The 24,087-nt window shown below is 39.9% G+C and overlaps 1 pseudogene; it reads right to left on the minus strand.

Annotated features, from left to right (window-relative positions):
* The window catches only part of LOC138986473 (adhesion G-protein coupled receptor G4-like), a 49,253-nt pseudogene that overhangs the window by 12,316 nt on the left and 12,850 nt on the right, over positions 1-24,087 (minus strand).

Genomic DNA, 24,087 nt, shown 5'->3' on the forward strand with positions numbered 1-24,087 from the left:
AATAGACCTAGTTGAATAAACTGAAAATGGTATTTCCATATCAGTTGTGGCCAATATGGATGCTATCTGCTGCTGCTGCTAAGTCGCTTCAGTCATGTCCACCTCTGTGTGACCCCATATACGGCAGCCCACCAGGCTCCCCCGTCCCTGGGCTGTCTGATTTCTAGGAAATACAGAATCCATTGAAACAGCTGTGGAGATAAGCACAGACTCAGGTGGCAGTGTTGATGCAGTCCCAACGGGAGTAGCTGTAGTTGAAGTCGGATCCACTGTGGACTGACGTACACTTCTAGCAGCTGTAGATGCAGGAAACTCCTGGCTAGCTGTGGCAATAGGGAGTGCCCCAATACCTGGGGATTTGTGTTTGGGCCAAGATGTTGTAGACATGAATTTTGACTCAATCGGTGAGAATAAAGATGCTGTCCTCATAACAGCCGACTGAGATCCAGTTACTGAAGGTTTGGATACAATTGAATTGTTGGTAAATCTAGATGTGTACAGGAAATTAGTAGCTACCGCTGAATGAGAAGTCTCAGTAGCAATGGATTCAGCCATTTTGGTTGTCCTTGTGCTCTCTGAAGACGGGGATTTAGTTATTTTCATGGAATTGGTAGTAGGGCCTACGAAGGTACTCTTGGTAGACAGAGCAATGGCTGCTGACGTAGACAAAAGGTCTGCTGCAAATGTAGCTGTTTCAGCTATGGAAGTCTTTAAAAAAATTGGCGTAGGACTCATGTTGATATATGGCTAAATTTTATTTAAAAAAATCGGTGCAGTCATTGTTTTCAGTGGTGGAGATGTTGTATTGGAATACGGTCGAGTTGTATAATCAGTTGCAAATACAGGCATGCTTTTAGACACCACTGTAGAAGAATATCGGAGAAGGCAATGGCACCCCACTCCAGTACTCTTGCCTGGAAAATCCCATGGATGAAGGAGCCTGGTAGGCTGCAGTCCATTGGGTCGCAAGAGTCGGACATGACTGAGCGACTTCACTTTCACTTTTCACTGCATTGGAGAAGGAAATGGCAACCCACTCCAGTGTTCTTGCCTGGAGAATCCCAGGGACGGGAGAGCCTGGTGGACTGCCGTCTATGGGGTCGCACAGAGTCGGACACAACTGAAGCGACTTAGCAGCAGCAGCAGCAGTAGAAGAATATGCAGTCTTTTGTGGTTTTAGTCCAGTAACTTGGGATGGAATTGTCAAGTCTATTTGTTGTGAAAGAGTGGAACTTGTTTCTTGAATTATTATATTTTCAGAAAGAACTGAAAAGTTACAAAGCATATGTTAGTTTGGATTCAACTTTAGAAGTCAGAAAAGATTCTTTAAGGAAGAGCTCTATAATGGCTTTTCATATTCTTAAGAGGAAATAAGTATCAGATATAAATCAAATCATGTGGTTACAATTGACCATTGAATAACAGGGGTTGAGCTGTGTGGGTCCACTTACACATGGATTTTTTTTCCAATGGTATAAACTACAGTAATTCACAATCCACGGTTGGTTGAATCCTCAGGTGTGGAACAGCAGATACAGAGAAACAACAGATACAGAAGGCCAGTTGTAAGTTGTAATGGAATTTTCACTGCTCTGGAGGGTTGACATTCCTCACTTTCCCTTGTTCAAGGGTCAAATGTACCTGGTTTTTCTTAAGATGATTTTCTACTTTCCAAAAATCTATATATGGTTCTCATAATGCCCTGGTTAAGTAACAAGTCAAAGGACATCAATTCCATTATATCTTCATTAAAAAAAAAAAAAAACAAACAGGCATTCCTAACAGAGGGATGCATGGTAGCACACTGATTAAGAGGATTACCTTTGGAAATGAATCAATCTCTTGAAAGACACAAGTTATAAAAACTCACTTAAGAAGAAATAGATAACTTTGAATAGTCCTGTATCTATTACAGAAGTTGGATTATGTCTTTAAGTCTTCCAAAAAAGAAGATTGGCTTTGGATTCAAACAGATGTATTTTTAAATCATGGTTTCCTCATTTATTCATTATGTAATCTTGGACTAGTTAGTTTACCTTTCTGTGCTTCACTTTCCTCCTTTCTAATAAGAGATAATAACACTGACCTTAAAAAATTGTTTTGAGGGGATTTTCCTGGTGATCCAGTGGATAAGACTCAGAGCTCCCAATGCAGGGGGCCTGGGTTCAATCCCTGGTCAGGGAACAAGATCCCACATGCTGCAACGAAGACTGAGCATGCTACAACTAAGACCCGACACAGCCAAATAAATAAAGATTTTTTTTTAATTGTTTTGAGAATTGAGTTAATGCATGTAAAAACTCTTAGCATAGCCCCTGGGGCACAGTAAGTGCTCAAAAATGATTAACTTGTCAACTGCTTATATTCGTCTCAAAACTGTAGATTGAAAATGTTTTGATCTGGGACACCAAGATTTAAATTTTCTTGAACATATGCCATTTATGTATATATATTTACAAATAATGTGTGTATATATATAATAAATTTATACTATGTATATTATAAACATAGTCAAAATATGTCAAAAAGAATGATAAAAATAAATAGAAACTTTCCAATATTTTCTTCCTGCACTCTAATGTATTATCTGTATGCTCCCTAGAATTGTGCACCTCACTTTGAACACCACTGGAGCCTATCTTATGTCTCAATTCAAGTCAATTAAATTGAACAAGTATTGTAAATACTATTGTAGATTCTGTGAGAAATGTATAGAGTTTATGGCATGATTTTTTTCCCTCAGAGAGCTCACACTTTTATTGGAAAATCTTATATTACTGAAAAATTTTTAGACAAAATGTAACATAATAATTTAAAAACAAAACAGTAAAAACACAATGAAATAATACAGTTGATGATAAAGTGAGCAATGGAATATACTCAGGTTTCACGTCTCTAAAGTAATGAGTTGGCCAAAAAGTTCGTTTGGATTTTTCCATAAGATGTTACAGGAAAACCTAGGTGAACTTTTTGGCCAACCCAATACAAGGGGCAATCAGTGCACTAGCTCCAAGCTAATGAGGAAGCTTTTTTTTAGAACATGTGGGCCTTTTGAGAAATGATAGGGTTTGGATAGTGAAAGCAAACTCACACAGCAATGAATACAGAGGCATTGAAAGGACCAGTCTAACTGGAAGGGAGTTATGTTGGATAGGGGTACAGAAGAATGTCAGACTAGGATGGGTGGGCAGACAGAGAAGAGAAGAGAAGATAGTGGCTTTACTTACTACAAGCCAAGCACTGTGCTACTTGCTCTCACATTTAATGCACCTAACAACCTTATAAGGTAGATATCACAATTAACCACATTTTAGAGTTGAAGAAACTGAGTGTCAGAATCTTCACATGAATTACTTGCTCAAATTCACACTTGGAGGTTTATCATCCATAGTCTTAATCACTATACCATTTGCAAAGATGTAAATTCTTGAACAAGGAGATTGAGTTGATAAAAAGTAAATTTTAAAAGGTGACTCAGATGGTAAAGAAACTGCCTGAAATGCAAGAGACCTGGATTCAATCCCTGGGTCGGGAAGATCCCCTGGAGAAGGGAATGGCAACTCACTCCAGTATTCTTGCCTGGAGAATTCCATGGACAGAGGATCCTGGTGGGCTACAGTCCATGGGGTCGCAAAGAGCTGGACACGCCTGAGTGACTAACACTTAGACTTAGTCTTTAAGGAAAATGGATTCGATGGCAGTGTACAAGATGGATAGGAATGGGAAGAAACTGAGGGCAAGGAGACTTTTAAGAACACTGATAGAGTCGTCCTCTCCACCTCACTCCCACCAACCCAGCCATCCACTCCACATGCACTTGAGCAGACAAGCACTGCTGGACATAGCCATATAGGAGGGTGAATTAATATTTCTATAAATTCATGATCACCAACCTCAAATAAGCCTTTCACGCGTGCATCCAGCCTAGTACATTTCTCTGGTCAATTTATGCTCCTACTCTGCAATAACTATTGATAGTCTTCCCCATTCTCAGACTTTACCCTCACATGTTTATCAAGTAACCTTGCCTCTTACTTCATAAAAAAAAACAATAGAAGTCATCGGACAGAAACTTAGCTGTGCTGACTTCCCCTCCTGATTTTAAACACGTTCCACTCTCTTGCAAAGAAAACAAAACCCCTATATCCTTCTACAGGTACTGTCCTCTCACTCTTCTCCCCGTCACACCCAAACTTTTTTTAAAAAGTTTATCAGACATCCCTGGCGGTCCAACGGTAAAGACTCTATGCTTTCACTGTAGAGGGCTCAAGTTTGATCCTTGGTTGAGTTCAGATGGTAAAGCATCTGCCTGCAATGTGGGAGACCTGGGTTCGATCCCCAGGTTGGGAAGATCCCCTGGAGAAAGAAATGGCAACCCACTCCAGTAGTCTTGCCTGGAAAATTCCATGGATGGAGGAGCCTGGTAGGCTACAGTCCATGGGATCGCAAAGAGTCGGACATGACTAAGCAATTTCACTGGCACTGAGGAACTAAGATCCTGCATCCATGCAGTGCAACCATAAAATAAAATAAAACTAATAATAAGCCAATAAAATAAAACTAATAATCTTTAAAAAGTTTATCGATACTGGCTATATCCATGTTCCCCTGACCCATTCTTTCACCCACAGTAAGCTGGCTTCTGCCATCATCATTCAACTGAACAGCCCTCACTAAGGCCACCAGTGGCCTCCATGTAGACAAATACTATGAATCCAAATACAATACAAATACTATGAATACTTTGTCAGTCCTCATCTTACTTGACCTTTCAACAGCTTTTGATAATGTTGACCACTCCCTCCCTCTTAAAATACTCTTTTAATTGACTTCCAAGACATAATGCACTCTTGGTTTTTCTCCTACTTCTCTGGCCACTGCTTCTGGCTATCACCTTTGCAGACATACTTTATTTTACCTGGCCATTAAATATCAGGGTTCCCCAAGGATCGGTCCCAGCACCTCTTTTCTTCTCACTCTATGGTTTCTTCACCCCTTGGATTCGAAGTTACACCAATACACAGATAAATCTTGAAGTTATATTTCTAGACTAGATCTCTATTCCAAACTCCACACTTATATAACCAATTGCTCACTTGACATCATCTCTTGCATATATATCTCATTAACACCTCAACTCAATATGCCCCAATCTGAAGTCTCTCCAAACTGGGTCCTCTTTTAGTATTCCCTCAGTGAATGACATCATCATACATTACACTGTGCAAGTCAAAACTCTGTCCCTCTGTCTCCTTTGCTTTCTTTCATCTGCTATAGCCAATTCATAATCTTGTCCTATGGATCTTACCTGCTAAACATCTCTAGATTCCATCTTTTTCTCCATCATTATCACTTACAACTGTGCCAAAGCCACCATCAATCTCTCACCTAGACTATGACAGTAGCTTCCCAACTAGATTCTGCCTTCATTCTTGGTGCTCCTCCAATCTGTTGCATAATACGATCAGAATGATCTTTTTGACATGCAATTTGATCATGTATCACACACACACACACACCTTCACATACTTAGCTCCCTTTAGTGGCCTTGTGTTACTTATAGGATTAAAAGAGAAAAATTGTCAGGACTTCCCTGGTGGTCCAGTGGTTAAGAATCTGCCTTGCAATGCAGGGGATGGGGGTTTGATCCCTGGTCGGGGAAGTAAAATCCCACATGCGGCAAAGCAGCTAAGCCCGTGAACTGCAATAACTGAGTCCACACACCACAATGAAAGATCCCAGACGCTGCAGTGAAGATCCCACGTGCCGCAACTAAAACCTGAGGCAGCCGAATAAATACATAAATAAAGTATTTTTTTTTAATTTTAACAGAGCTTAAATAAACTATGCATGGTTTGGTCCCTACCTACCTACCTCTTCATTCTCAGTTTGTACTAAATTTCTCCCTTGTTTTCTGGGCTTCAACCCATCAGCCTCATTTTAATTCTCTAATACTTGGCATTATTCTCCCACCACAAAAGCATTGCATATGCTGCTTCTTCTACTTCGAATGATCTTCCCACCCTTCTTCATCTGATTAACATCTATTCATCCTCCAGATCTCGCTCATGCATCACTTCTTCAAGGAAGCCTACCTTCTTTTGCCTCCATGACTGGGTCAAACCAATCTATTCTAGGCTCTTATGACAACCTTCTTATGACATCCCTCATACCTCTTCTTCATAGTGCTTGTCACAGATGCAATTTTACATGTGCGCATGGGTGCTTATTAATATATGTCTTTCTCACTACACTGTATGGGTAGGGACCTCGTCTTTCTTTGCTCACTCACCATTGCATCCTCAGTGCCTAATACAGTGCCCAGCACATGGTAGATGTCCAATATATATTTGCTAACTAACTGGACAAGTGGAAATGATGAAGGTTTGGAATAAGATGAGAGTAGTGTGGGAAATCCCAATCCTACAGCTATTGGAAAGGAAGAATTGACAGGATATGTTAGCAAAGAGGTTTAAGAAATGAAGATAGAGAAGTCTCAGGGAACTTGACTTCTGCTTTTGAACTAATTGGAGAACAGTGGTGATATTCATAGAACTAGGAAAATTGGGAGAGCAGCCTCATTCAGAAGGAAAACACCCACTTCAGGCTTGGATAAGGGGAATTTGGAACGATGGCGGAAAATCTAAGTGAAAACGGTACATAGTAAAATTCAAGACTGAGTCATAATTTTTCTGCAGTTCAAATCACCCAAAATGAAATCATGCATATTTACCATTGGGAAATTATTATTTTGAATCTACCTGGGAAGCACAACATCTATGATATAGGAATAACTATGGTGGTAGACAATCTACTAACTTATTTCACTGTCTCAGGCATTAAAATTGCTTTTAATTTGCATGTACAGAAATTCTGAGATGTGTGTGGGATGTTCTTTGAGATTCTGTGGTCATCAGCAAATAGAATGAGTGACAATCAGAAACCTGCAACTAACTGTATAGATCAGTTGAAAAGTTAACACATTTATAAAAAGAAAACAAAATGGTATAAGAAGTGCTTTTTAACTTAATTTTACAACATTATTTCAATTATCAGAGATTCACATCCTATCAAGCTATAACAGCACAATATTTATTTCAAGCTTTCTGCCTTCAGATTTGACCATAACTGCAAGTAAAAGAATTGTCAGGATCTTGGCTCCCATTTTTACAGATGGCTTTATCACAGCCAATTGGCTTAGCAAACCTGTTAAAATGTCACTTATATCACACTGGAGGAGTGTGGCATCCCAGGGCCTTAATCACTCCCCATGAATGCACTAATTATTGAGAGAAGGGTTCACAATTCCCATTCCTTAACAAATGATTTATGATTGAGCTGCATTCACTTTTAGGAAAACAATAATACACTAAATACCACAAAAGCCTAAGTTATGTTCTTTGATGCAGCATTCAAACAGCACTGTTACAGAAACCCTTAACAAGTAACAGGAAACTCTTTTAGAACATAGAGGACGGGAATTAGGCATGGTATTTTATCTAGAGAGGGCTGAGCTATAGATGTTAATTGTTATTAACACTTCTTGTAAGCATCTCAAAAAGAAGCAAAAGATTGAGAAAAAGAAAGACAAATGAGCTGAACAAAATTGCCAAGCAGGTGGCATTTTAAGTACCAGATACTGCTTAGGAAATAATGCAACTTTCATTTTAACTTAGGGGCTTCCCAGGTGGCTCGGTGGTAAAGAATCCACTTGCCAATGCCGGAGACATAGGAGATAGGGGTTCAGTCCCTTGGTCAGGAAGATCCTCTGGAGAAGGGAATGACAATTCACTCCAGTATTCTTGCCTGGGAAATCCCATGGACAGAGGAGCCTGGTGGGCTGCAGTCCGTGGGTTAGCAAAGAGTCTGAGCAACTGAGCACACACACATGCACACATTTTAACTTAAAACCTGGATTTGTATATTTAAGCAAACAAATCCCATTGAATCTTTCAGATGAAATGTTTTTAATAAAGACTCAAGTCTTCTGTAATTAAAGCACAGAATTTTAGAACTGCCTTGGAGATTGTATTCAATCCCCTCACTTAGAGATTAGGCCCAAAGAGGTGCAGTGTTGAAAAGATGAGATTTTCACAGGTGAAATATGTAGAGAAGAAATAAGACTGTGTGCGCTGGTGCTTCAGTTATCTGGTACCCATAAGTGCATGCCCTCAATTTACACAGAAAACCACAAACCCTGGAGAAAGAAGGGACTCTATCTAGAAGAATCAAGGATTGGAAAACTTAAATAATAAAAGCCAGGTTGTGCAGATGCTGAACTGCTCAACAGAAAGCAATCACCCACAACAGTCAGATACAAACTTTAGAAGAGATCATCACAGTATTAAACCAAAACATGGAGACACCTTCCAAGCCTTGGCATTGAAACCCATTGGGAATCCCAAATTATAGCCATGCTCTGAAACAATGTTGTTTAAGTTTAAACAAACATCTTGAAAAACATCTACTTCTGCTTTATTGACTATGCCAAAGCCTCTGACTGTGTGGATCACAACAAAGTGTGGAACATTCTTAAAGAGGTGGAAATACCAGACCATCTTACCTGTCTCCTGAGAAATCTGCATGCAGATCAAGAAGCAACAGTTAGAACTGGACATGGAACAACAGACTGGTTTCAAATTAGGAGAGGAGTACATCAAGGCTGTGTGCTGTCACCCTGTTTGCTTAACTTATATGCAGAGTACATCATGCGAAATGCCAGGCTGAATGAAACACAAGCTGGAATCAAGATTGCTGGGAGAAATACCAATAACCTCAGATATGCAGATGACACCACCCTTATGGCAGAAAGCAAAGAGGAACTAAAGAGCCTCTTGATGAAGGTGAAAGAGAGAGTGAAAAAGCTGGCTTAAAACTTAACGTTCAGAAAATGAAGATAATGCCCTCTTGCCCTATCACTTCATAGCAAATAGATGAGAAAACAATGGAAGGAGTGACAGACTTTCTTTTCTTGGGCTCCAAAATCACTGCAGATGGTGACCTCAGCCATGAAATTAAAAGACTCTTGCCCCTTGGAAGAAAAGCTATGACCAACCTAGACAGCATATTAAAAAGCAGAGACATTACTTGGCCAACAAAGGTCCGTGTAGTCAAAGCTATGGTTTTTCCAGTAGTCATGTATGGATGTGAGAGTTGGACCATGAAGAAAGCTGAGTGCTGAAGAATTGATGCTTTTAAATTGTGGTGTTTGAGAAGAGTCTTGAGAGTCCTACTGCAAAGAGATCCAACCAATCTGTCCTAAAGGAAATCAGTCCTGAATGTTCATTGGAAGGACTGATGCTGAACCTGAAACTCCAATACTTTGGCCACCTGATGAGAAGAACTGACTTATCTGAAAAGACCCTGATGCTGGAAAAGACTGAAGGCAGGAGGAGAAGGGGACAACAGAGGATGAGATGGTTGAATGGCATCACCGACTTGATGGACCTGAGTAGGCTCTGGGAGTTGGTGATGGACAGGAAGTCTGGCATGCTGCAGTCCATGGGGTCGCAAAGAGTCAAACAGAACTGAGTGACGGAACTGAACTGAAACAATATTTCTTGAATAATCACTCATATCCCAAACAGAGTCGATCTAATCCCATCAGAAGCTTTTTAACCAAGATTCATGGGAATTAAAGATCTTTTCAAACCCTAAGTCTAGCAACTAATTAGAATGGGCTAGCAAACCTGTTCAATTGATGCAGAAAAATCTTTTGACAAAATCCCACATCCATTCATGAAAAAAAATATCTTGGCAAGTTCGGAATGGAGGGTGTTTCTATTAACTTGATAAAGATCACCAAGAAACCTACAGCTAACATCAACCATAATGGTGAAAGGCTGAATGTCTTCCCACTAACACTGCGAAATAGGCAAGGATGTCAACTCTCACCACTCTTATTCAACATAAATAGTATGGAAAGTTAGAGGCACTCCAGTAAAAAAGGAAAAGAAATAGTAGGCATTGCAGATTAAGTGATTGTCTTGTCCATGCAGAAAATCACAAGGAAGCTAAAAAAAAAAAAAAAAAAAAAAAAACCCTCCTAAAACTTAAAAGTGAGTTCAGTAAGGTTGGAGGACACAAAATTAACACAAAGTAAAGCGTTCTTAGACTTGACACCAAAAGCATGATCCACAAAAAGAATAATAATAAATTATACCTCATCAAAACTAAAAGCTTTTGCTCTGTGGAAGCCCATGTGAAAAGGATAAAAGAATAATCTACAGATTAGTAGAAAAGATTTGCCAAACATATGTCCAACAAAGGACTAAAATATATAAAGAATTCTCAAAACTCAACAGTAAATACATCCAATTTAAAAACAGCAAATAAATTAGTACTCCGGGATTAACATATATACACTGCTGCTGCTGCTGCTAAGTCACTTCAGTCGTGTCCGACTCTGTGCGACCCCATAGACGGCAGCCCACCAGGCCCCGCCATCCCTGGGATTCTCCAGGCAAGAACACTGGAGTGGGTTGCCACTTCCTTCTCCAATGTATGAAAGTGAAAAGTGAAAGTGAAGTCGCTCAGTCATGTCCGACTCTTAGCGACCCCATGGACTGCAGCCCACCAGGCTCCTCCATCCATGGGGTTTACTACATATAAAATAGCTAAACAATAAGGACTTGTATAGCACAGGAAACTATACTCAATATCTTGTAGTAACCTATATGGAAAAGAATCTGTAGAAAAATATATATGTGTATAACTGAATCATTTTGCTGTACACTTAGAAGTAACACAACATTGTAAATTAACTATACTTCAATTTTTAAAAAAAGAGAAATTAGGCAAAAGACATGAATAGTTCATTGAAGAGGTTATATAGATAGCAAATAATCACAGTAAAAGAGGTTCAACATTCTTAGGCATCAGGGAAATGCAAATTAAAACCACAATATGACATCACTACACAATTACCGGAATGGCTAAAATTGAAAAACAGTGACAATACTCGATGCTAACAAGAATGCAGAGAAACTGGACCACTCATACACTGCTGGCAGAATAGAACATGGTACAACCACTTTGGCAAACAATCTGACAGTTTTATATAAAATGAAATGTTCAACTATTACACTTTGGGGCATTCATCCCAGAGAAACAAAAACCTATTCTCACGCAGAAACCTGCACACAAATACTCATAGCAGAGGTTTTTTTTGGTAATAGCAAAAAATTAGAATCATCCCAGATGCCTTTTAACAGGTGAATGGCTAAACAGTGCTATATCCACACCATGGAATCTCACTTTGCAGTGGAAAGAAATGAACTATGGGTAAACACAACAACCTGGATGACTCTCCAGGGAATGATGCGAAGTCAATAAAAGCCAATCCTGGGCTTCCCAGGTGGTTCAGTGGCAAAGAATCTGCCTGTCAGTGCAGGAGACGCAGGTTCAATCCCTGATCCGGGAAGATCCAACATGCCGTGGAGCAATTAAGCCCATGTCCCACAACTATTGAGCCTATTCTTTAAAGCCCACAAACCACAACTCCTGAGCCTGTGTACTGCAACTACTGAAGCCCACGCACTCTAGAGCCCGTGCTCTGCAACAAGAGAAGCCACCACAACGAGCAGCCCAGGCACTGCGGCTAGAGAGTAGCCCCCACTTGCCACAACTAAGAAAAATCTGCACAGCGATGAAGACCCAGTACAGCCAACAATACAAATAAATAAATAGATAAACTTTTAAAAAGCAAATCCTTAAAGGTTACATATTGTATGATTCGATTTGTTAATGTTTTTGAAATGACAAAATTTTAGAAACAGAGGACAGATTATTTGTAGTTGTCAAAGGTTAGGGATGCGAGAAGCAGAGATGTGGGGAAAGGGAGGAAGGTGGGCATGTTTATAAAAGGGCAACATGATGGATCATTGCAGGTTGAAACCATTAGCCATTCTGTATCTTGACTGTTGATGGACACACAAGCCAACACAGGTGATAGAACTGTATAGAACTTAATACACACACACACACACACACACACACACACACGAATGAGTACAGGTAAAACTAGAGAAATCTGAATAACATCAGTGGATTGTGTCTAGGTCAATATTCCGGTTGTTACGTCATAGCTTTGCAAAAACGTTACAATTGGGGGAAACTGGGCAAAGTGTACAAGGGATCTCCAGCTGCACGTGAACCTACAGTTATCTCAGTGAAAAGTCATTAAAAGGAGCAAATCCAAAAGTCCACACCCTGCAGGCAGTTGAACAGTAAATGAATGTCCGTTTGTACTGGAGAGACCACAGAAGCCATGGAGAGTGGCCTCCATCTTTGAAGGGCTTACGAACGTGTTTCATCTCATTCACCTTTTGTGAACAAGAGATCACTTGTGCAAATGACCTGCATGAGTTTTGCTGTCTGTGTATTTTAAAGTGGTGATAATCCATACTAATTCATAGGGGCCTGTGGACTTAATTGCCATTTGCTCCTTCACTTTGGACCAAATTGTATTATTGTAACCATTGGGAGCTAGAGGACAGAGGTATGGAGTAGCTGAATATTCATGAGGCATTTTGTTGCGGATGTACCTGCCAACAGAATATTAAGTAGAACATTTGATAAGGTACCAAAATCTGCTTGTGATTTGGGTATATCACCTCATATTAAATCTTTGCATTTTTCTAGACCACATTTCACATCTGATTTTTCTTTCAATCACGACCTCTGGAAATATAATTCAGAGTGTGTTTATTAGATTTGTGAGAGATAATGGTGACCAGAAACTGTCACAGACACATCTGCCTATGGGGTAGAAAAAATACAAAATGAGCATCTTTAAGATGATGAGGGGAAAAAAATTGTTTTCAAAATGGTGTCTGTATTCAGTTTCCAGGCAAGGACACAAAAAATGAATCCTGCAATAGAGAGAGAGAGAGGCTAGAAGTTTCCATCTCTGAATCCATAGACGAATGTCACCCTGTACAGGAGAATACAAATAAGGAGGTTTGAACGAACTTCAAACAGCCCTTGCTTATCATTCATGATGAAAAATGAGTATCACACAGAGAATTGATGTACAGGGGCAAAACCAAATCTCATTTTAGCTAGAAGAGCCCATCAGAGCATCCTATCAGAACTGATAATTGGACAGAAGGCTTAATAGTGGGCCAGACAAATGTCTTAGATAGTATGTAAACTATAAAATCAATCAGTGCATATTTTAAGAATGGTTAGTTCATAAAGTAATTCAAAACAGCTGGAGCATTAGATTAATTAATGGGCTTCCCTGGTGGCCCAAACAGTAAAGAATCTCCCTGCAATGCAGGAGATTTGGGTTCGATCCCCAGGTCGGGAAGATCCTCTGGAGAAGGAAATGGCTACACACTCCAGTATTCTTGCTGGAGAATTCCATGGATTAATTTCATAAATCTCAGCAAATCAACAGCTTCATGCACACAACGACCTTATGCTTTGATACAGGGTAGATTTTGCAGAACTGACTCAGTTCATGTCACTTTATTCTTTTCCAAGAAGGGATTTTTCAAATGCATTAAGTGAGTGATTTAATCTACATACCTTTAGGAAGACTCCTCACCTTCATACATTCCCAAGTCACAACAAATCTTTGTTGGATCACGTGTCTGAGCTGAGATTAGGCAATTATGCTCAACATACCTAGAGAAGAATTTTAGTTTGTGATCAGTCCCTAATTGTCACTTCAAGAAATTTTGGTCACCATCCATTCCTTTTAAAAATACATTAGACTTTTGTCATATCTAAAGCCTGGAAACAACTTAAAAGTCCTTCAAAGGGAACTCATTGAATAAATTATACCATAGCTCTATTCTATATAATCAGAAAGCCCTATATTTTCTGATATTGAAATATCTCCAAAATATACTATAAAATGTAAAAAAAAAAAAATACAGAGGACTATGCTTATGGTCATGATCTCAAATGTGAAAGAGAAAAATGAAGAATATTTACACTGAAACACAGTTTTAAACTGTTTCTGCAAGGATATTTAAAAAAATTAATCATTACTTTTAGGGAGAAGCACTTGGGCTAAGGGATTGAAGTGGAAGGAGACTTTCACTTTATATCTTTCTGCATTGTTTGAATTTTAGCCATGCATGTCATTACTTTTAATTTAAAAACTGAATAAATTTTAATGAATAGTTAAATTAATAAAATAACTAGCAAAAATGGTAAATCAATTTAAACTATAAAAGCTTATATCCTTTTGTCTTGAAATTGTACTTTTAATCATGTGTCCTATGAAATTACAAGCCCATGTATACCAAGATGTGTGTACAAGAAAATTCATTGTAGCGTTATTTGTAACTGCAGAGTTAGAAGCAATTTAAATTCCCACTGATGGTGAGTTAGTCAAATAAATTGTAGTACAATGGATATATTAATATGAAACCCCAAAACGAATGAGGTGGGTATATTACTAAACATGTGTCCATCATATTAAGCTAAAACAAATCTAATTGTAAAACTATGTGTACATATGCGAATATTATTTTTGTTTTTTAAACTATACACACACATTACACCCGTGCAAACATACACACATTATAAATCCACAGGAAAAAAATTCTAAAAGAAAAATGACACCTCTGTGGAGAGGATGCAGGGTAGGTTTTACTATATACTTTATGTACTTCTGTATTATTTGAGTTTATTTTATTCACAACAATATGGATTGCATTTATAACATTTTTAAATAAAGAGATGCTTTAAAACTACTCTAAAATGGAATTACTAATGATTAGCACCTTTGCCTTGATTCTTATTAAATAATAAACACCTTTATTAAAATAAACCCCTTGTTTATTTCTGAGATATCCACAACTACAATGAATACTTGTTTATTAAACTCAGGTAGTGTTCATGGTTTTCAGCAAACGTTCCCCCAAAGCCTTGTTCTCATGAATATATAAATATATACATATATAATTTATGAGTAAATAGATTTATTGAGAATTATAACCTAGTAATGTGCTCATTATAATTTATTTTTGAAAGGTCATAATATTTCTATGGAACATAAATAACAATTTATTAGGCAAAAGCTGAAGCTAGACATGTAGTAACCACTCCTATTTATTCAGATAATTGCCCTCTTTTTCCCAGATGTCAGACGGCAGCATGGAGGTAGAAGAAATTCTGTGGTGTTATAGTTCCTTCGGTGGGGAGCAGGCAGTGATCGTAGCTGATAACCAGGTGGGTTAGCAGCAGCAGCAGCAATTCACTTCAAAGGAAGCTTCTAAGACAGTGTCTCATAACATTTTGGGGGGCCACAGACTCCTTTGAGGTAGTCCTGCAAGCCATGGAGGGTGAAAAGAATGGCTTTGCAACAGTACAGATCTTTGTTCAAATCCCTGCTCCACTACTTATTTGATGGGTGACCTTCAGCAATTTATTTAAACTCTCAGAGCCTCTCTTTCCTCAAACATAAAGTGCCTGGCACACAGCAAGGACTCAGTAAAAGGCAGCAATTATGCTATTTTAGAATATGATGAAAACTACAGACTGTCCTCGGGGGAAAAAAATTCACCTTACGTTTTTAGCATGGTGCATACCATCTCAAGGGTTTTGCTCACCCGTCAAAGCTGTTCTGAACCTCAGGTTAGAAACCCCTGGTCTAAGGTTTGAAAAGAACATTTGAAGACACCAGAATAATAAAAATAACATTTTCTTTTTTTTTCCTACTCCTTTTACTGTTATTTTCGGTTGTGTTTTCTTTTGCTTGTTCATTGTATTGGATTATTTGTATATTATGTCCACCAGGACTTAATGAGAACAAGAGGATAGATTGTACATTAAAAAGTGTACAAAAGAGCAAAATGAATAAGGGCCATCTAACACTTTAACACTTCAGTTAGATTTAGTCATTTACCAGCAAAGTGTAGGAAAGACCATTGCCATTCACTGGCCAGATTAGGCTTTCAAAGACCACCACGAAGTATATGGATTTAATAGAGCCATACTTCTGGTTCCTTCCATCAAAGATAAAGTTACTTGAAACTGCTTTGAGTGAGCTGTTCAGGCTTAACCTACTAGTTCCTAGCTCAGTTTTTGTAAGCAGAGCCAGCCTGGACTTTTCGCTTTCATTTTCTAGCCTTCACAACAGAGAAAAACCAAATGCCTTCAGGTAGTAGCTCAAAGGAATAGCTCTCCTGTTCCTTTGCATTAGTCTGAGCTCAAAGAAATACAGAAAGCTTCCGAAATGTGCCGCTGCCATTATCTCAAACAGCATTCAGACCACTGGTGAGAATCTATCTCCAGAGTCAGTAAGAGCCCTATAAGGCATGGATATAGCCCCTAATCCCTCTCTGCTGCTGCTAAGTCGCTTCAGTCATGTCCGACTCTGTGCGACCCCAGAGACGGCAGCCCACCAGGCTCCCCCGTCCCTGGGATTCTCCAGGCAAGAACACTGGAGTGGGTTGCCATTTCCTTCTCCAATGCATGAAAGTGAAAAGCGAAAGGGAAGTCGCTCAGTCGTGTCCAACTCTTCACGACCCCATGGACTGCAGCCTACCAGGCTCCTCCGTCCATGGGGTTTTCCAGGCAAGAGTACTGGAGTGGGGTGCCATCGCCTTCTCCGAATCCCTCTCTACTCCCTCCCAAATCCATAAGAACAATAAATAATATTCCTCTAAGAACAAATAAACATTTCAGGAAATGAGAAAAAATTCTACCTGGATGCTGTTATCAATGACTTCACCCACGCTTTGGCTGCTGCTGACAATGATGGAGAAGATTGGATTTGAGAAGTGGGGACATTCAGAGAAAAACGATCTTAAATTTCCTCCTTAAAAATGGAAAGAAATACATGTGTAATTCAAAAAACCCAATTTTCTTACAAGAGTTTACTTTTAGATGGTTCTCCCACATCATTACTGCTTTCAAAAGAAAAATTAATTGGTATACCAATACTGTTTCCCACTAAAAGGGACTGGGATTCTTTGGTAAAATGGCTGAGTCTTGGGCTGAGTGGAAAAGTACAAGATGAGCCTGTAACACTAGTATTGTGCTAGAAGCTAAGGAAGTACTCAAAAAATAATGGGAATATGTCAAAAGGACACAAGAGCCAGACTGAAGGACTCCCACTGGCCAAATCTGGGCCAATCTGAGCATGAAAATAAATGATAGCAACAGATTGTAACCCATTGAATAAACTAAGAGTCCATGAGTTCATGCTGATATAAACATACAAACAATCAGAAGAATAAACAAGTAAATGTGGAAGAAGAAGACACTCTTCCTCACAATAGAATATTAACTAATAAATATGGGAAAATGATGGAGTTCTAAAAATCATCATTTTGTAGTCATTATAATAATAAGTGATTGAGGCATGAATCATCAATAGATATAAAACTACTGGGTGAAAGTTTAATAAGAACAGGATATTGACATAGTTTCCAAATATCTCCCAGGAAATTACTTAATTACAAAGGAAAAAAATAGTAACTTTGCAGTGGAGAAATCTAACAGTCATTATCAGAATAATTGATTAAAGTTACCATCAGCAGTAATGAGACCAACTGGCATCATGAAAGGCAGGGAAAGACAAAGGATCTGTTTCAGATAGAATCTATAAAGACTCATAACTAAATCAAATGCATGATCTGAATTGGATCCTGGACCAAGTAAAACACAAGAAATTATTAGGACAATTGGATAAATTTGAATATGAACTATGAATTAGATATTAGTATTTTATCAATGTAAAACTTCCTGATTTTGACCACTGTACTGTGGTTCTGTAAGAGAATTTCCTTATTTTCAGGGAATTACACACTGAGATATTAAGGGATTGAAATGAAGTCTTATATCTGCAACTTAATCTCAAATTATTAAGAAATAATTTGTGTGTATGTGTGTGTGTGTGTGGGTGTGGGTGTGGTTGTGGGTGTGAGAGAGAATGTGTGTATGGAGTGGGGGAAAATAAGGAGAGTGAGAGGGAGAAAGATAAAACATATGAGGAAATTGGAACAGTCAGTGAACCTGGGTAGAGAATATATAGAAATTTTTTGTCCTATTCTTGAGATTTTTCTGTAAGTTTGAAATCATATCAAAATACAAGACAGAAAATAATATTTGCTCTAAGTTAAAAGAAAAATGACAAAATCGTGGCAACCTTAGGCCCCTCTGAGGAAGACAGAACCTGAGCCGAGGAGTGGGTTGCTTAGAGTAGCGAACAGAAGAGTTCTGTACCGTCAGTATCCTTGCTAAGAAAGACCATTCATCAGTTACTCACAGCAGCGCAGTTTCACATCAACAGTTGGAATGATCTTGTTGACGAGCCAAACATCTTTTTCCCAATTAAACACATTTCTTCTCAGACACTTCATAAACTCTTCATTTCCCAGGATGTGGTCCCAGAGTTGAAAGTAGTACAAGCTGCTGGTGAACCTAAGAACCAGGCCTTGAACCTGGTCATTGCCTTTCTTGAGAAAATGTCCTAGAACCAGAGTCCCATTAGGCGCTAAGTTTTGTGGTTGATCCATAATTACCAGTATCCTTTTCTTATTCAGGAATAGCTCTAATCTGCCTTTTACACCATTCCATACCAACCATACTGTGTGCCACTGAAATGGAATCAGGTGGTAACGAATGTGAAAGGTCTTGCCAAAGTTGTACACAATTACCTGCTGATGATCTCCTGAGAGTTCAAGTTCTATGTCTTCTCTGCCCAGGAAAGTATTATTAGTAATGTAGGAGAAAGCCATCCAATCACTTGATTTGACACTCACAAATCGCAGGTCAAGGCCTACTGTGAATTGACTTAGTCCAGGAATATTGTTGGTCAGGCTTTGCCATATGTATCAGCTTTGCCATAAAAATCCAGCCTTTTTCCTTTCAGTGAGAGTGAATCTGTCCACATTTGGGGGAAGGGAAAAGAGAAAACAAATGAAATTTCAGTAACAAAAAAAATCAATTTTAACATCTTCCTTAGCCATAGAGTCCAGAGAAGGCAATGGCACCCCACTCCAGTACTGTTGCCTGGAAAATCCCATGGATGTTGGAGCCTGGTAGGCTGCAGTCCATGGGGTCGCGAAGAGTCAGACACGACTGAGCGACTTCCCTTTCACTTTTCACTTTCATGCATTGGAGAAGGAAATGGCAACCCACTCCAGTGTTCTTGCCTGGAGAATCCCAGGGACAGGGGAGCCTGCTGGGCTGCCGTCTATGGGGTTGCACAGAGTCGGACACGACTGAAGTGACTTAGCAGCAGCAGCAGCAGCCATAGAGTCAAATCCAGATTGTACAAGACTATTATGAGTCAATATTGGTGTGCATAAGCCAAAAGAGTAGATATTAAAAAAAAATCACCTCTATTTGACATTGACTTTATTTTGGCAGAAGAGCTTCTTCCTAATTATATTTAGCCTGGGATAGTATGAAAAGTTAGATTAGTGTTCCCAGAGGCCACAGCACACACCAACTGAACAATTTGGGGGAGGGGGCAGTTAGAAGTGTGTGGCTAGTGGCGGGAAGAGGCCAAGAAAAGGCAGCTTGGACTTAAAATTTGCTGCACGTAATACTCACTCATACAATCAAAAGATAACCATTTCCATCTACCTAACTGCCTTATTATATTCACATTGCAACAGCAATTTATTTCTCCAATGCCTTTTGCTGATCCAAATTACCTGATTTATTCTGCCTCTGGAGATGTCTTCTCACTGAGGCACTGACAGGGGCCTGAAGTATGGACAACACTGGAGCTGCAAGGCTTCTGTTTGCATTCAGGAGGGGTGCAGTGGCACTGCCCGGAGTGCAACCTGATTCCCTCCTACCATTTCCTCACTAAGAGGGCTGCAGCAGCTTTAAGAGGCTCAAGATGGCCATGGACCTGGTTACCACTGACTCTGGAATCAGACGACCTGGGTTGGAATCCCAGCTCTGACATTCTTAAGGTAGGTCACTTTGAGCAAGTAACCTAACCTCCCAATGCATCAATGTTTGCTTCAGTAAAATGAGAATTTAGGAGCACAAAGTTGCATGAATGCATAACCCAAGGTCACCACCAAATGAGTCTCCTACCTATCAGCCTTACAAGATTGATTGAGGATTAAGTGAGATGATGTGTGTTCTCAAACATTACTGAAGGACATGTGCATTGGTCCAGTCTTTTGGCAGGCAATTTGGCAGAATCTATGAAGGACAGAATAAAGGACAGAAATGGTATGGACCTAACAGAAGCAGAAGCTATTAAGAAAAAGTGGCAAGAATATCCAGAACTATACAAAAAAGGTCTTCATGACCCAGATAATCACGATGTTGTGATCACTCACCTAGAGCCAGACATCCTGGAATGCGAAGTCAAGTGGGCCTTAAGAAGCATCACTATGAACAAAGCTAGTGGAAGTGATGGAATTCCAGTTGAGCTATTTCAAATCCTAAAAGATGATGCTGTGAAAGTGCTGCACTCAATATGCTAGCAAATCTGGAAAACTCAGCAATGGCCACAAGGCTGAAAAAGGTCAGTTTTCATTCCAATCCCAAAGAGAAGCAATGCCAAAGAATGCTCAAACTACCGCTTGATTGCACTCACCTCACATGCTAGCAAAATAATGCTCAAAATACTCGAAGCCAGGCTTCAACAGTACATAAACTGTAAACTTCCAGATGTTCAAGCTGGACTTAGAAAACGCACAGGAACCAGAGATCAACTTGCCAACATCCTCTGGATCATCAAAAAAGCAAGAGAGTTCCAGAAAAACTTCTGCTTTATTGACTATGCCAAAGCCTTTGACTGTGTGGATCACAACAAACTGTGAAAAGTTCTTCAAGAGATGGGAATATCAGACCACCTGACCTGCCTCTTGAGAAATCTGTATACAGGTCAAGAAGGAACGTTAGAACTGGACATGGAACAACAGACTGGTTCCAAATAGGAAAAGGAGTACGTCAAGGCTGTATATTGTCACCCTGCTTATTTAACTTATATACAGAGTACATCATGAGAAATGCTGGGCTAGATGAAGCACAAGCTGGAATCAAGATTGCCGGGAGAAATATCAATAACCTCAGATATGCAGATGACACCACCCTTATGGCAGAAAGTGAAGAAGAACTAAAGAGCCTCTTGATGAAAGTGAAAGAGGAGAGTGAAAGAGTTGGTTTAAAACTCAACATGATCTGAGAAAACTAAGATCATGGCATCCAGTCCCATCACTTCATGGCAAAGAGATGGGGAAACAATGGAAACAGTGACAGATTTTATTTTGGGTGGCTCCAAAATCATTGCACATGGTTACTGCAGCCATTAAATTAAAAGACACTTGCTCCTTGGAAGAAAAGCTATGACCAGTCTAGACAGCATATTAAAAAGCAGAAACATTACTTTGCCAACAAAGGTCTGTCTAGTCAGAGCTATGGTTTTTCCAGTGGTCATGTATGGATGTGAGAGTTGGACCATAAAGAAAGCTGAATGCCAAAGAATTGATGCTTTTGAACTGTGGTGTTGGAGAAGACTCTTAAGAGTCCCTTGGACTGTAAGGAGATCCAACCAGTCCATCCTAAAGGAAATCAGTCCTGAATATTCATTGGAAAGACTGATGCTAAAGCTGAAACTCCAATGCTTTGGCCACCTAATGTGAAGAATTGACTCATTTGAAAAGACCCTGATGCTGGGAAAGATTGAAGGCAGGAGGAGAAGGGGACGACAGAGGATGAGATGGTTGGATGGATCACCGAGTCAATGGACATGAATTTGAGTAAGCTCCGGGAGTTGTTGATGGACAGGGAGACCTGGCATGCTGAAGTCCATGGGGTCGCAAAGAGTCGGACACGACTGAGAGACTGAACTGAACTGAACAAGGATATTTATGGCAGCATTGTTTGTAACTGAGAAAAAAATAGGAAAATCTCTATGTCTATCAAGAAGTAACTACTGCTGCTGCTAAGTCGCTTCAGTTGTGTTCAACTTTGTGCGACCCCATAGACGGCAGCCCAGCAGGCTCCCCCGTCCCTGGGATTCTCCAGGCGAGAACACTGGAGTGGGTTGCCATTTCCTTCTCCAATGCATGAAAGTGAAAGTGAAGTTGCTCAGTCGTGTCCGACTCTTCGTGACCCTATGGACTGCAGCCTACCAGGCTCCTCCATCCATGGGATTTTCCAGGCAAGAGTACTGGAGTGGGGTGCCATTGCCTTCTCCAAGAAGTGACTAGTTAATTGTTATCTGTATACAATGGAGTCATAAAACAAAGTAGATGTATAGAGTCGTGGAGAGATTTCCAAAGTTTACTATTATGTGAAATAGGAGTTACATAAATGGCAGAAAGTATTATCTATGTGCCAGATCCTATTTCAAAAATAAGATAAAAATGTGTGTGCTGGCAAACACTAGAAAAAAATCTGAAAGAATATATACCAAACAGGTAAGAATTGAGTATCTTTAGGTTTGAGGGTTTAGGGGGATTTTTACTTTCTATGTTATTTATTTCAGTAATGTTTACAATCTTTATAAATAAGGCATTATATTTCTAATCAGAAAAAAGGTGGATGTATGGATAAATGATAGATAGATAGAAACCACTTGTGGCCATACTTGGGGTCCTGCAGATAGCGGTAACTTCTGCTTGTGTGTGTGTTAGTCCCTCAGTCATGTCCAACTGTTTGCATCCCCATGGACTGTAGCCCGCCAGGCTCCTCTGTCCATGGAATTCTCCCGTCAACAATACTGGAGTGGGTTGCCATTCCCTTCTCTAGGGAATCTTGCCAACCCAGGGATCGAAGCCGGGTCTCCTGCATTGCAGGCAGAATCTTTACCATCTGAGCTACTTTGAGCAGAAGTGTGGTGTAGTGAAATCCATAAAGGCCAGATTCAGGCCCCAGTTTTAACCCTTCCCTAGCTGCATGAACATGGGAAATGAATGCAGGTAAAAGCATTTAAATATTTTAAAATTTTCTATTAAAGTATAGTTGATTTACAAGGTTGTTTAGTCTCAGGTGCTCAGCAAAGGGATTCAGATATATATATATATACCAGTGAACCAGTGAAGTTGATCAGTCGTATCCAACTCTTTGTGATCCCATGGACTGTGGCCTACCAGGCTCCTCCATCCATGGAATTTTCCAGGCAAGAATACTGGAGTGGGTTGCCATGTCTTTCTCCAGGGGGTCTTCCCGACCCAGGGATCAAACCCAGGTCTCCCACATTGCAGGCAGATGCTTTACTGTCTGAGCTACCAGGGAAGCCCATATATACACACACACATTCTTTTCCAGATTTTTTTTCCATTATAGGTTATTATAAGATATTAAATATAATTTCCTATGATACATGGTTATCTATGCTGTATATAACCCACTCCAGTGTTCTTGCCTGGAGAATCCCAGGGACGGGGGAGCCTGGTGGGCTGCTGTCTATGGGGTCGCACAGAGTCGGACACGACTGAAGTGACTTAGCAGCAGCAGCAGCATGCTGTATATAATAGTGTGTATATAGTAGTGTGTACATGTTAATCCTAAATTCCTAATTTATCCCTCTCCCACGTGAAAGCTTTTAAGACAGTATCTGGCACATAGTGAGCACTATATGAATGTTAAATAAACTAACATCACTTCTCTATGCCTCGTTCCTCCATGGTAAAACAGGAGGAATATTGACCTACCTTGCAGGGATGTCATGAAAGTAGATGCAATAAGTAACAAATTAGGCAATAACTAACGCTTCGGTCACATATGTGAGAAAGTTGGTAAACTGTAAAGCCCCATATAAATGTCAGCCCTGTTTGCCCTGTTTGCCATCATCATTATCAGAGGTCTCTTCTCCCACCAGCTCTTTCGCGCCCTCACACATGCAAGCGCATCCACGCTGAGCCCTTTCTGTAGCCTCCAGGCCCCAAGCAGGGCTCCAAGGAGGCCAGGCTGTGATGAGGCGGGACAGGGGCTTTGTCCTTCTGTTTGGCCAGCCAACCAGCGTTCTCTGCCGGGCCTCTCCAGGGCCTGCTTCACAGCCACTTGTGTTTTTGCATATGATTAAACTATGCACTGCAGATGTCTGCTTGGATGCTGCCATCTGTTCCCTGGCAATTTTCAAGTTCAAATTGCATGATTGCTCCCCTGAAGTGTGTTCTCTCTTGATTTGGCTCCTCTGTGTCT

Source organism: Bos mutus, chromosome X (assembly GCF_027580195.1).
Source record: "Bos mutus isolate GX-2022 chromosome X, NWIPB_WYAK_1.1, whole genome shotgun sequence".
In the NCBI taxonomy this organism is placed as follows: domain Eukaryota; kingdom Metazoa; phylum Chordata; class Mammalia; order Artiodactyla; family Bovidae; genus Bos; species Bos mutus.